General features: G+C 43.4%; 1 protein-coding gene across 5 annotated transcripts in view; it reads right to left on the reverse strand.

Moving 5' to 3' along the window:
• RREB1 (ras responsive element binding protein 1) overlaps positions 1-11,500 on the reverse strand; it is a 305,141-nt gene extending 293,641 nt beyond the window's left edge. For 2 of the 5 annotated variants that reach the window (XM_033934751.1, XM_033934744.1), the window contains exon 1: positions 10,610-10,845. The gene's annotated coding sequence lies outside the window, so the exon portion shown is untranslated. Of the gene's footprint in view, positions 1-8,586; positions 8,698-10,609; positions 10,846-11,139 lie in introns of those variants that run through there. The other 3 variants (XM_033934749.1, XM_033934743.1, XM_033934745.1) reach the window with 2 other exon arrangements.
• Between the last annotated feature and the right edge of the window lie 290 nt (positions 11,501-11,790).

Here is an 11,790-nt window from a genome sequence, read left to right on the forward strand (position 1 = left end):
TTAGCATCTTATTGGCTGACTAACTCGCACAGAATAATTTTCTCACTAATCTCACAGTAGAACTCATGCGCTGAGCCACCAGTTTACAGCTCTATCACATGGCAAAAAATTTTAAGCCGTTCTTTCGATATATTAAGGGAAAATGACCCGCGAAGGAAGCAGTGGGGCCGTTAGATGACCATGGAATAAAGGGAGTACTAAAGAAGGACAAAGCCATTGCCGACAAACTGAACACATTTTTTGTGTCTGTATTTACCGAAGAGGATATATCTAATATACCAGAAGCTGACAGGCTATACACAGGAAATGAAGACGGGAAACTGACAGGGTCGATGGTCAGTCTAGAAGAGGTATGCAGGCAGATTGATAGGCTTAAAAACAATAAATCCTCTGGACCGGACGGCATCCACCCGAGGGTAATCAAAGAACTGAAAGGGGTTATAGCTGAACTGCTTCAACTTATAGCCAATCTGTCGATCAAATCAGGAAGGAGTCCGGATGACTGGAAAGTGGTGAATGTTACGCCGATCTTCAAGAAAGGTTCGAGGGGAGACTACAAACCAGCGAGTCTGACTTACGGTACCAGGAAAGATGGTAGAGGCACTGATAAAGGACCGCATCATTGATCACCTTGACGGACACAATCTGATGAGGACCAGCCAGCACGGCTTCAGCAAAGGAAGATCTTGCTTAACGAACTTGCTGCACTTCTTCGAGGGACTAAACAGGAAGATAGACAAGGGTGACCTGGATTTTCAGAAGGCGTTCGACAAGGTCCCACATGAATGACTACTTTGAAAAATTGCAAGCCATGGAATCGAGGGTGAAATATGTGGATTAAAAACTGGCTGGTGGATAGGAAACAGAGAGTGGGGGGGGGTAAATGGACAATACTCGGACTGGAAAAGCGTCACGAGTGAAGTGCCACAGGGTTAGGTGCTCGGGCCTGTGCTCTTCAACATATTTATAAACAACCTGGAAATTGGTACGACGGAAGAGGTGATTAAATTTGCGGACGATACTCGGAGAGAGCCCCCAGGAAAAGGACATGGAAGTACTTGTACACAAGTCAATGAAACCATCCGCAAAAAGGGTGAACAGAATGTTAGAAATGATTAAGAAGGGCATCACAAACAGATCTGAGAAGATTATTATGCCACTGTACCAGGCCATGGTGCGCCCCCACCTGGAATACTGCATCCAACACTGGTCGCCATACATGAAAAAAGACATAGTACTACTCGAAAGGGTCCAGAGAAGAGCGACAAAAATGGTTAAGGGACTGGAGGAGTTGCCGTACAATGAGAGATTGGAGAAACTGGGCCTCTTCTCTCTTGAAAAGAGGAGACTGAGAGGGGACATAATCGAAACATTCAAGATATTGAAGGGAATTGACTTAGTAGAGAAAGAGAGATTGTCCACCCTCTCCAACGAGAGGGCACTCTCTAAAGTTAAAAGGGGACAGATTACGTACCAACATAAGGAAGTTCTTCTTCACCCAGAGAGTGTTAGAAATCTGGAACGCTCTTCCAGAGGCTGTTATAGGGGAAAGCACCCTCCAGGGATTCAAGAAAAGGTTAGATAAGTTCCTTCTGAATCAGAACGTCGTAGGTAAGGCTAGACTCAAATAGGGCACTGGTCACGAGCGGACTGTGGCAATTCTTATGTTATTATCAATCACTATATTCACAAACCTATATTTTTAGTATAGAAAGTATTTGGTTCTGATCCACAAGTCTGGATTTTAAATCAGCTGTGAGAATTAATTTGCTGCTACATCATAACTACATTTAGTCTGGCAAGCCCTTTCATTCTGCAACAGTTACGGTACTACAAATGAAGACCCCCCCCTCCTCCCCCAACACACTGGACACAGACAGGGCTGCATTAACCACCCATGAGGCCCTGGATAAACTTTTGGGGATGCCCCTCCCCAGTCCAGCAGTGCCAACCCCTGAATTTTTCCCTGGATCAGCAGTGTCCATTCCGCCCTCGGCCCCCCCCCCCCGGGTCCAGCAGCATAGCTTACCTTACATCCTGGATATAACGTACAAAGTCACCATTGGTCCATGGTGCTGTTGGCTCTGTCGGTCCTGCTCCTAAAACGGACAGCGACATCAGAAAGGACAGGACCAGAAGAGCCATCAGTAGCGCACTGATGGTGGTTCTGCACCTTTACGCCACTTTTTTATCCCTAGTAATTGTGTAAGGGAGAGAAGGAAGATGCTGAACTGGAGTGAATCCTGTGCCTAGGACCTCGTTTACTTGTGGGCCCCCTGTAAAAATAGGCCTGGGGCAGCTGCTTCCTTTGCCCATTTGTAAATGCAGCCCTGGATACAGGGGGGGAAAAAAGAAGTCCTGAATAAAGCCATCATAAGTCTGAGTGAAGAACAATAACTTTCTATCCCTCCCAGTCATAATTATCTGTGGACACCAGTTTCTACTTGTTTTCAAGGTAAAGTTATCCATATCCACCGCTGTGTGGTTCAGTCTCAAAATTCCAGAGGCTAAGAGCATATACTTGACCCCCTTTCAAAGTAATGGGGTGCCATGCAACACTGCAAGGAGGATTATGAAGGAAGGCAAGAGCAAAGTACGTGTGAAACTTTAGCAATTAGCAGGCCAGCTTTCCATGGCTTATGGTTTCTGGACTGCTGCAAGGCCCAACTATATTTGTTTAATTCCACTTGATAACATTTTAAGCTGCAGACTCAGATCTGCATTGAATAGACTTTTTTTCTGCACCAGCAGGCTTAAAACAACTATTAAACTAAACAGGTTAAAAGCTTTTATCTAGGCACTCTCAGACTGCTTTTTCTAGAAAAGACTAACAATGCCTGTGGGGGGTTTCAATAGCTTTTCTCCACCCCTAAGAGTGCCAACACATAGAAAACTTTGCGAGTCTGTAGGTGAATCCCTTGTGGAGCTATTGAGATGCCCTTCTCTAGCTCTGGGATTTTTCAAAGTTTCTTAGCAGGGCTTGTTTGAATCACATTGAGCAAACAGTCTCCACCCATCACCTACTTTTGTCTGGAGAAACCTATTCAGCTGGTTACCTTTACTGATTGGCAGATTGGATAACCTGAAAACGCAAGCACTGTACCTTCAAAAGGAGATACCCCAGACCACAACTGTGGTGCTGTAAAAAAAAAAAAAAAAAAAAGTAGTGAATTCTCTCTTGCTTCCAGCACAACTCTGAATATGCACCGCACTGTAGAGTCACTGCTTGAGTGTGAAGCAGGGAGTTTCTCTCTCTTGTACCCAACATTCATAATGTATGAGGAAGTGAATATTAAAAATTCATTTCAAGGCTGCACCAATAAAATTTACCCCGTTTTACTAAGGTGCGCTATGCGTTTTAGCGCACGCTAAATTTATGTGCGCTATCTGCTACTGCGTCCATAGACTAACATGCACACATTAGCGTTTAGGCATGGTTAGTGCGTGCTAATATTTAAAAGGAGCCCTAAGTATATTTTTTATCTTTGTTTATAACTTGAAATGGATAGTCCTCTAAATTCTAAAAACTTAGCGGTAACTAAAATTACTAAATGTTTCCTCAGATTATTTTCACCACAAGTCCTTTTTTCTAGGGGGGGGGGGGAGGAGGTTTCTACTGATGGGATTGTTCCACTTCTCAGATAGACAATATGTTTCACCCAAGTAAACTGTACGAGAACTCTGCAATTACAAAACCATAAACCACCACCCCAGGTGAAGAATGGGTACTTAGATGTATATCTATGGATATATATATACTGATTCACTATAATCCGGTTCTGACTATCCTGGATGAGAGGCAGGCTGTATACTACGAGTTTTGTTTAAATGACTGAAACATGTTACCTTCCTAATAAAAATAATGGTAAGTTATCATCATCTGTTTACTTTTTTTTTCTACCACATAAAATTATTTTGTCTGTCGGGACTCTGTGTGCTCTCTAACCTGGTAGTATACAGTTTGTCTGATAGAGTCATGAGTTTTCAGCAACTCCCTTTGACTATTTATTCAAATATATATATACACACACTCACACACATATTCCCACAAACATATCAGCTGTGCATCTGTTGAGTGCATATACAATTAACCAGGTGTACAGTGCCTCAGGATGAAAAGTGTTGCTATACAAAACAGAACAATTGCTCAGGGTGGAGTCTGGAGATGCTTTGGAACTGGAAAGCCTAAGGATATACCCATCAGATGATAAGGAATTCACCCAAGACCCATGAAGGGCATTTGTGTCCCTTCCTAGCTGCTGTTCGGATGAATCTTAGGAAGTTGTGCTCCTTTCCTTAATCCTCTTTTAAAAATAATCTATGATGAAACACAAGCAAATTTCACTGCCCCTGGATATGTAGACTATTATCAATCCACTACATCAGTGAAATCAACCCAGATCCAAGGAAGAAAAGTTGCCCCATCTTTGTAACACAGAGGAAAACCGTCTGTTACTAGGATTTTGTTTCACTACATGCAAGGACAGTGAATCAGAGTTCTTGAGATACAATTTATAGGGCCAGTCCACACATTGGGCAGGACTAGGTGATTGCCTGGGGAAGCAGCCTTGGGGTGGGAGGGGGGTTTCAGGGGAGGGGCTTACTAAAGATCAGCTACAGTCAATAATAGGTCCCGACAACCACACAAAGAAATAACAGGAGATGCTTTTGATCAGCAGTACGGTGGACAGTTTTTAAATAGCTCATTTAAACAGATTATTCTTTTTTGGGGTGGTCATGATTGCTAAGGGGGGCCGGGGATTAAAATGTTAAACTGGAGGGGGGTGCAAGGATAAAACATAACATAACTTTATTCTTCTATACCGCCATAATCAGACGACTTCTAGGCGGTTCACACCGAAGAGAGCTGGACAATCAACGAATTACAATATGCAAATTATAAAATTATAAAAGTACAACATATTACTCAAGAATAGACATAATAAAAAGTTTGCCTAAGATGCCCGATACTCTTGAACCTGCCCCAACTGTTTAAGAGAACTCCACACACAACATTAACCCTCCAAAAGGAAAATCAAACACAAACCTGTGAACATACATGGTCCATACTCCATGTATATGAGGGTCACTTCATTGGATTACAATTTTATATAGGGCTCCTTTTATCAAGGCGCGCTACGGGGGTTAGCACGCCAGACATTTCATCACACGCTAACCCCCGCGGCAGCCTAAAATCCTAACGCCTCGTCAATGGAGGCGTTAGGTACTAGCGCGGCAGACGGTTTAACGTGCGGTATTCCATGCGTTAAACCGCTACCGCGTCTTTGTAAAAGGACCCCATAGTTTTTTAATAAACATTCCTATACCTTGTACATTGCACTCTTTTTTTGTTCTTGGCATTTGCCTTTTACTGCAGACTGTTGGATTTCTCTGTTTTGCATACATGATACTATAAATAACGACTTGTTTCCCAGTAAGGCACAGGAAGACTGTTCCCAGTCTCCCCAAAATTTGCCTCATGAAGTGCACCTCAGCTCTGACTGGGGGGGGGGGGGCAAGGAGCAGCCACAGAAACAAGATGAGCTGAGCCAACTGTAAAAGGGACAGAGGCGTTAAAGAGGCCCAAGCTGCACTGGCTGAAAGTTTGCTGCAGTGTGTCTGCGTATCAACGGGCACTGGCTGTTCCAAGAATAGCAACCTTAGTCTCCTTGACTGGTACATGTGCAGATAAAAGGAGGATGCCTGTGCTTGGAGGCATGGAGCAGAGATGAATAAGAAACCAGAAAAAGTCAACGAATCCAGTACACTGCATCCTTTCACGAGAAGCTCTCTCTTAAACTTGGGTCAGTGACAAGAATCAGCGGTTAGTCCACCCTTTAAAAGAGGTGCTCTCATGCACACAATTCAAAGTGCCTGCTACACCAGTCGAGTGAGCTCTGTGGGCTGGCACTTATTCTGAAGAAACTTCCAATGCTGGGAGCATCCATTCGGTGCCACAAGTAGACGAATGTGTCTACCTCTTGCTGCCTATACTACAGTCAGAAGTAGGGGGGGGGGGGGAAGGGAGAGGGTCGATACTGAAGTAAGGTGGCAATCTAGCTAAAACTGGAGCTAAAGTTTAACCGGCAGGGTGCATTCACCTGCCATCTTGACCTCAACTACCCCTTCAAATGAGTAACATGTGAAAAAGCTTGTAGCGAAGTGCTGCTTTCTTCTGAGCATGTATAAATAGATCCAAATTGAGTCTCTGCTCATTTCAGATACATACTTGAAGAAACCATGATCAAGAAAAAAAAAAATGCTTGCATATTATCTGTATTGAGCACCAAAGCCTTCAACATACATCAGAAGCTCAGAATGCAAAGAATGACAGCCACCTCCCATGAAGGACATCTAACAGAGCATATGCCAACCCACCAGCACAGGCCTTGGGAGAAAAAAAAAAAGATCAGTCCTAAAGCTAACCACAGGTCTAAAAACTTGGAAAATAATCTGTTTCCTCAGAAAGAAAGGGAGGTCATTTTGGCATCCTTCTCTTTAGCTGCTTAGCAACACCTATCCTCCAACCTCTTAAGCACCACCTACAGTACCTTTACAAAGAATAATGGAGCAACGCAACCCAAGGGTGACAGTTTTCCGTTTCAGAGCCTGACCATGTGTTTTTGACATCTATGCATTCATGGGAAAGCAACAGCAAACACATCCCCCACTCCCTTGGTTTGCCTTAAAATAAAAAAAAGGAGACACCATGCAGTGGCAAAGTGAACTTTAGCTACATAACGCAAGAGTGATAGCTACAACATCAGAGTTCAGGGCCTGGTGATGCAGCAGTCCTCAAGATGAAACAACACCATGATGGGAGAGAAAGGTGTTTTTAGCAGACAGCAGCATTTGCTCATCACGAACACTGAAAAACAGTCACCAAAAGAACCGCTTGTTCTAGAAGGCAGGTGTGCTGCTTTCCAGTTCTAGGGCTTCCGGGATCTCTCGACAACCAAAAACACAGTCTGTCTCCTTGAGAAAGCAGTGTGCGATATGCAAAGCCAGAAATGGCAGCCGGCACCTGTACAAGCCGAGTCAGCCTAAGCATTCCTCCCAGGCAGCCAGCAGGCACCTCAGCTGGCTGGTGAATGAAACTTCACCTCCAGATTTAAAGGAAGGAGGATTTAAAAAGCACTTTAAGTAGCATTCTCTAAAAACCTGAACGGTCCAGACAGTCTGCCCAATAGTCACACTCATTATACAGTATATTCATGGAATTGGCAATTGGAGGAGAAGGGTAATGCTAAGAGTGACTTATCTGAGGAATAGAGTTGGCTTTTCATTAATATTTCTGTGCAATAGACTATAGAAGTCCACCCAGTACTGTCTTTAGGTTCCCACTGCTAGAGTTACCATTGAAGCCTACTCCAGCCTATCTTAACCAACCTGTCACTGGAGCTTCTATCAAAGCCCTCCCCAGTTCATCTTAAACCGAATCACCATATATGGAACACAGACCATGCAGGATTCCCCAGTACCGGCCTTAGTTTGTTTAATGCCATTCATTTTCTTATTAGAGATCCTCTTGCATTCATCTCAAGCTTTTTTGAATTTCGTCACTATTTTCATCTACACCACCTCTCACGGGAGAGCATTCCAGGTATTTACCACCCTCTCCGTGAAAAATAATTTCCTATTATTGCTCCTAAACCTGCCACCCTGCAACCTTAAAAAGCTCATATGCTACTGAATCCAGGCTAATGTTTATACTGGTCCCATTGGTAGTTACAAATCTAGTTTTCTCTGGTACCAATACAGCTTCCAGAACACTGCACTACTCTTCCATTAAAATAATGGTATTAACAACTCAGCGGAACTGTGATGTTGTTTCATTTGAGCAGATCTGAATCAGCATCATCACATGCAGTATATGGGGAAAAAAAGTTTATAAGGCAATTCACTTTAAATTTTGCTTTAAAACATGTAGAAATATACTATAGGTTTTATTTGCCTGCCAGCATTAAACAAAGTAAAAACAAGAATACAAGAACAATAGAACAACTGCCATTTTAAATTAGACCAAAGACCCATCTATTTCAGTATCCTGCTCCTAAAAGTAGCCAAGCCAGGCCAAAATACCTGGCAGAATCCAAAAAATATAGCTAACATCAAAAATTCATACCACCATCAAACATAGGTCCCTTTTAATCAAGCTGCGTTAGGGGCTTCTATCACAGGTCACTGTGGTAAAAGCATAAGAATTCTATGAGCATCAGAACTTTTACCGCAGTAGCTTGTGATTTAAAAAAAACAAACAAACCTTACATAGCTTGATAAAAGGGGGACATAAAGCAGGTTTAAGGAATACAAGGAGAATGCCAATGCTTAATTAAAATCAAGTGGTTAGTGTTTAGAGAAGCAAGCTGTTAACCAGGGAAGTCAGGGTTGAAATCCCACTTCCCCCACTAACACTCATTCTAACCTCTGACCTCTATCACCTCATGTTCTATATACCTGAACCCACATTGCCTCAAGTCCAGATTTGGAAAAGGTGAGTAATATAAATCTAAAATCCAAATTAAAACCAGTCAATAGCAAGGGATGTATCATCAACCAAACATTGCAAAGAAGTGTTGTGGCAACCTGAGCTGGATGGATGGGTTCACTTCCTTTCCAAGCACCAGAAACAGAGATCCTTCTGAGAGAAAACAAAAGCACAAAGCCAGTTGAAAGCCAGACAGCTCATGCTACACACCTCTGTTTCAGCAGAAACAGCTACTCCTTCTGTTAAAAAGGGGGATGCAGTGAAGAGAATTTAAGGAGGAACTGACTTTCAGCACAGGCCATCAGGTCTCCACAGCCATAACCTTGGAACAATGGCAAACTTATTAAAAACTAAATTAGACTAAATGGAAAGTTGCTAAAACAAAATAATAATGAAAATGAAAATGAAAATGCTACTCTTGGTTCAAAAATACTATGCACGTTAATTTTTCCCACAAGTTTATAAAGGAATTTTTTTTAAAAAACCACAAAAACCACCCCATGAAACATCACTTGCTCAAAGAAGTCACCTTCTCTGCACCAGTCAGTACTTAGTGGCTCACCTTCCTAGGGATTACTAATATTCTGTACTTTTACCATGCTAAATCACTTATTGGGGAGAGTGATAGCTGATGTGCACCCCCCCCCCTCCCTTTCATTTTCTGGGAGTGTTTTCTTGTACAAGTGTGTGTTTGGTGCTGGTGCTGCTACTGCTGGCTCTGAAGCAGTGTAGAATTTCGTAATGGAATGTAAATGGCTCATCCGGATCTGGGCTCTCCTATCTCCTAACCAGTAAGAAACAGGGGAGGACAAATCTGCTGAGCAAGGAGAACTGCTCTCCTCCTCTTTTATTACCCATCAAGGATGCACTGCAGAGCACAACGAGATAAAGTGGCAAACTCCTTAGTAACTAACTCATCAGCAACTCAAACACTGACCCCCCCCCCCTTTGAAAAAAGCGAAGAACATAATTCCACGTCTTCAAAAAAACAACTAATAAAAAAGTATCTTGGAAGATCGGCATAAATTTACAAACTGCCTAGCCTCGATTCCCCCCCCCCCCCATCCTCTACAGAGTAACACGTCCCACCTAAGAGAGAGGTGAAAAAGTACAACAGGCCGCCCTCAACCTTTCAATTTAATACTGCTGGGTGGTAGAAACAAACTGAAAACACAAATCGGCCCTGGTGAGAGAAGCTGCATGTGTGTAAAAAGATTTAAAAAAAAAAAAAAAAAAGATGGAAAGAAACATCCTAAACTTGACCCACCCCACTAACGCCGAGAAGGAAAACGCTAATCAGCAAAGGGCGAGAGGATAAAACCCTTCCCCGGCTGCCTCTTAGCAACCATTAAGGTCGCAGTTTCCTAAGAGACGAGTCCCGACTAGTCCGCATCTACACGGCGGAGGCACAGAAAAGAACTTCACCGCCACAATCGCATAATAAGATAATCCCTTCATCGATAATGGAACATCATTTCATTAGAATCAGACACAACACCGTCCATCCCCCACGCCACCAATTAATTGATTTAAAAAAAAAAAAAGAATAAAAATCAGTCATTAAGCAGCTCTGGTCCAGCAGACTGTGATCCCACTAGAGAAAACTAACCTTGCAAAAAAAAAAAAAAAAGTAAACTATTTTCTTCCTTCCTGTACTCATGACGATGTGCTCGGACCGTGCGCTCTCTTCCTATAAAATCTGCATTTCAGTCAGTCACAGATGGTTTCTATATTAAGCCAAACAGAAGTTTAACGTTCAAAACTACAACTTTTCAGGAAAGATGGGAAGCGTTATCAAAGGGGGGGGGGGGGGGCTAGATTAAAGTTTACACTGGATTACTTAAAACGCTGAGCTCCAGAATGCTGTAAAAAAAAAAAAAAAAAAAGGCCAGCAGGACGAAATGCTCTTCTCACCTCACTGGGAGGGAGGGAGAGGTATCAAAGTGCAAATTGGAGACACACGGTGCATCGTTCGACTTAGTGGAGTCAAATAAAAGTGCTCCACTTCCAGCCCCATCCGCCAAAGAAATCGAATAAAAGCCATAGTTACGTTGGAGAACGTGAATCCAAAAGACCCAGAGTGATCAAAGAATATAAATAGACAGATAGATGGAATCTAACCTTAGTCAAGAAGCGTCATCTCAACTTTTGCACCACTCTCAAACTTGGAAAGCCAACAAAGCGAACTTTCTTTTGTAAGGGGAGGGAGGGGGGGGCACGTAAGCTCAAAGAAGTGTACTTGTCGCCCCCCCACCACCAGCATCCAAATTCTGTGGCCGGTTCGGTTAAAAATAAACTTTGCAGCAGCACGGGAGATGATCTGGCCGGATTCCTGAGCTCAGACGGGTTTAATATGGATGAGCATCAGGTCCTTGCAGGCAAACGCTGCTGCTGTTGCTGCTGGTGCTCGGAGCTGGTTGGTAGAGAGACTTCAACAAGGAAGGAGAAAGGAGGAGGAGGACAAGCGTGGAGGGGGAGTGAAGGGAGACTGGAAAAAAAAATAAAAAAGAGCAGCAGCAGCATCTTCACCGCACAACTTTCGGGCGAAGTGGGAGGGGAAAAAACACAACTTTCCGTTTTTTAACATCCCTGTTAAAAGTAAAGAAACGCAATATTTTGCAAAAATAACAACGTGATAGCGTCTCTCTTACCTTTCTTGCTAGTAGTAATAAAGTTGTAGTCTTGCGAGGAGCAGCCCCAGGGATGGTGTTGCACAGGATCCTGCCCTGACGTCCTGCTTACGACTGACTTGCCCGGGGATGGGTTGCTAGCGCTTAGGCGTGGATGCTGCTGGTGGGAGCGATGGGAACTTCTCAAAATGAAACAAAAAAAGTAATAATAATGCTTGTAAACTGAAACGAAGTAAAGTCGAAGAGGGAAAGGGATGCAAAGTTGTTCCGGAAGATGGTTTTTTTTGCAGTGGATGTGCAAAGTTCACCGAGTACAGAGTGACTCCTCTTCCTCCTTCTTGCAGGAAGATGGGCAAAGAGTTTGGAGGGCGAACTCATTTCTGGCCTCCCCACCCTCCTCGCTCTCTCCTCCTTGAACACATAGGCTCCCTCCCCTCACAATACACACACGCTCAGGCAGTGGCTCCTGCCTCTCTCCCTCTCACCCTGATAAGTAGACACATCACGTGTTGATCCTGCTGCTCTCCTGGGGACGTGTTACTTAGGCTGCTGCAGCTCCTACCCTGTCTTTGGGAGGTTTTTTTCCCTTTCCATTTGGCTCATGGGTCTTTGTTTCTAGAATAAATTTGGGGGAATACCTCTTCATTCATTTGAAGAAATGTATGTTTTGAC

The sequence above is a fragment of the Geotrypetes seraphini genome, chromosome 2 (assembly GCF_902459505.1).
Source record: "Geotrypetes seraphini chromosome 2, aGeoSer1.1, whole genome shotgun sequence".
NCBI lineage: Eukaryota > Metazoa > Chordata > Amphibia > Gymnophiona > Dermophiidae > Geotrypetes > Geotrypetes seraphini.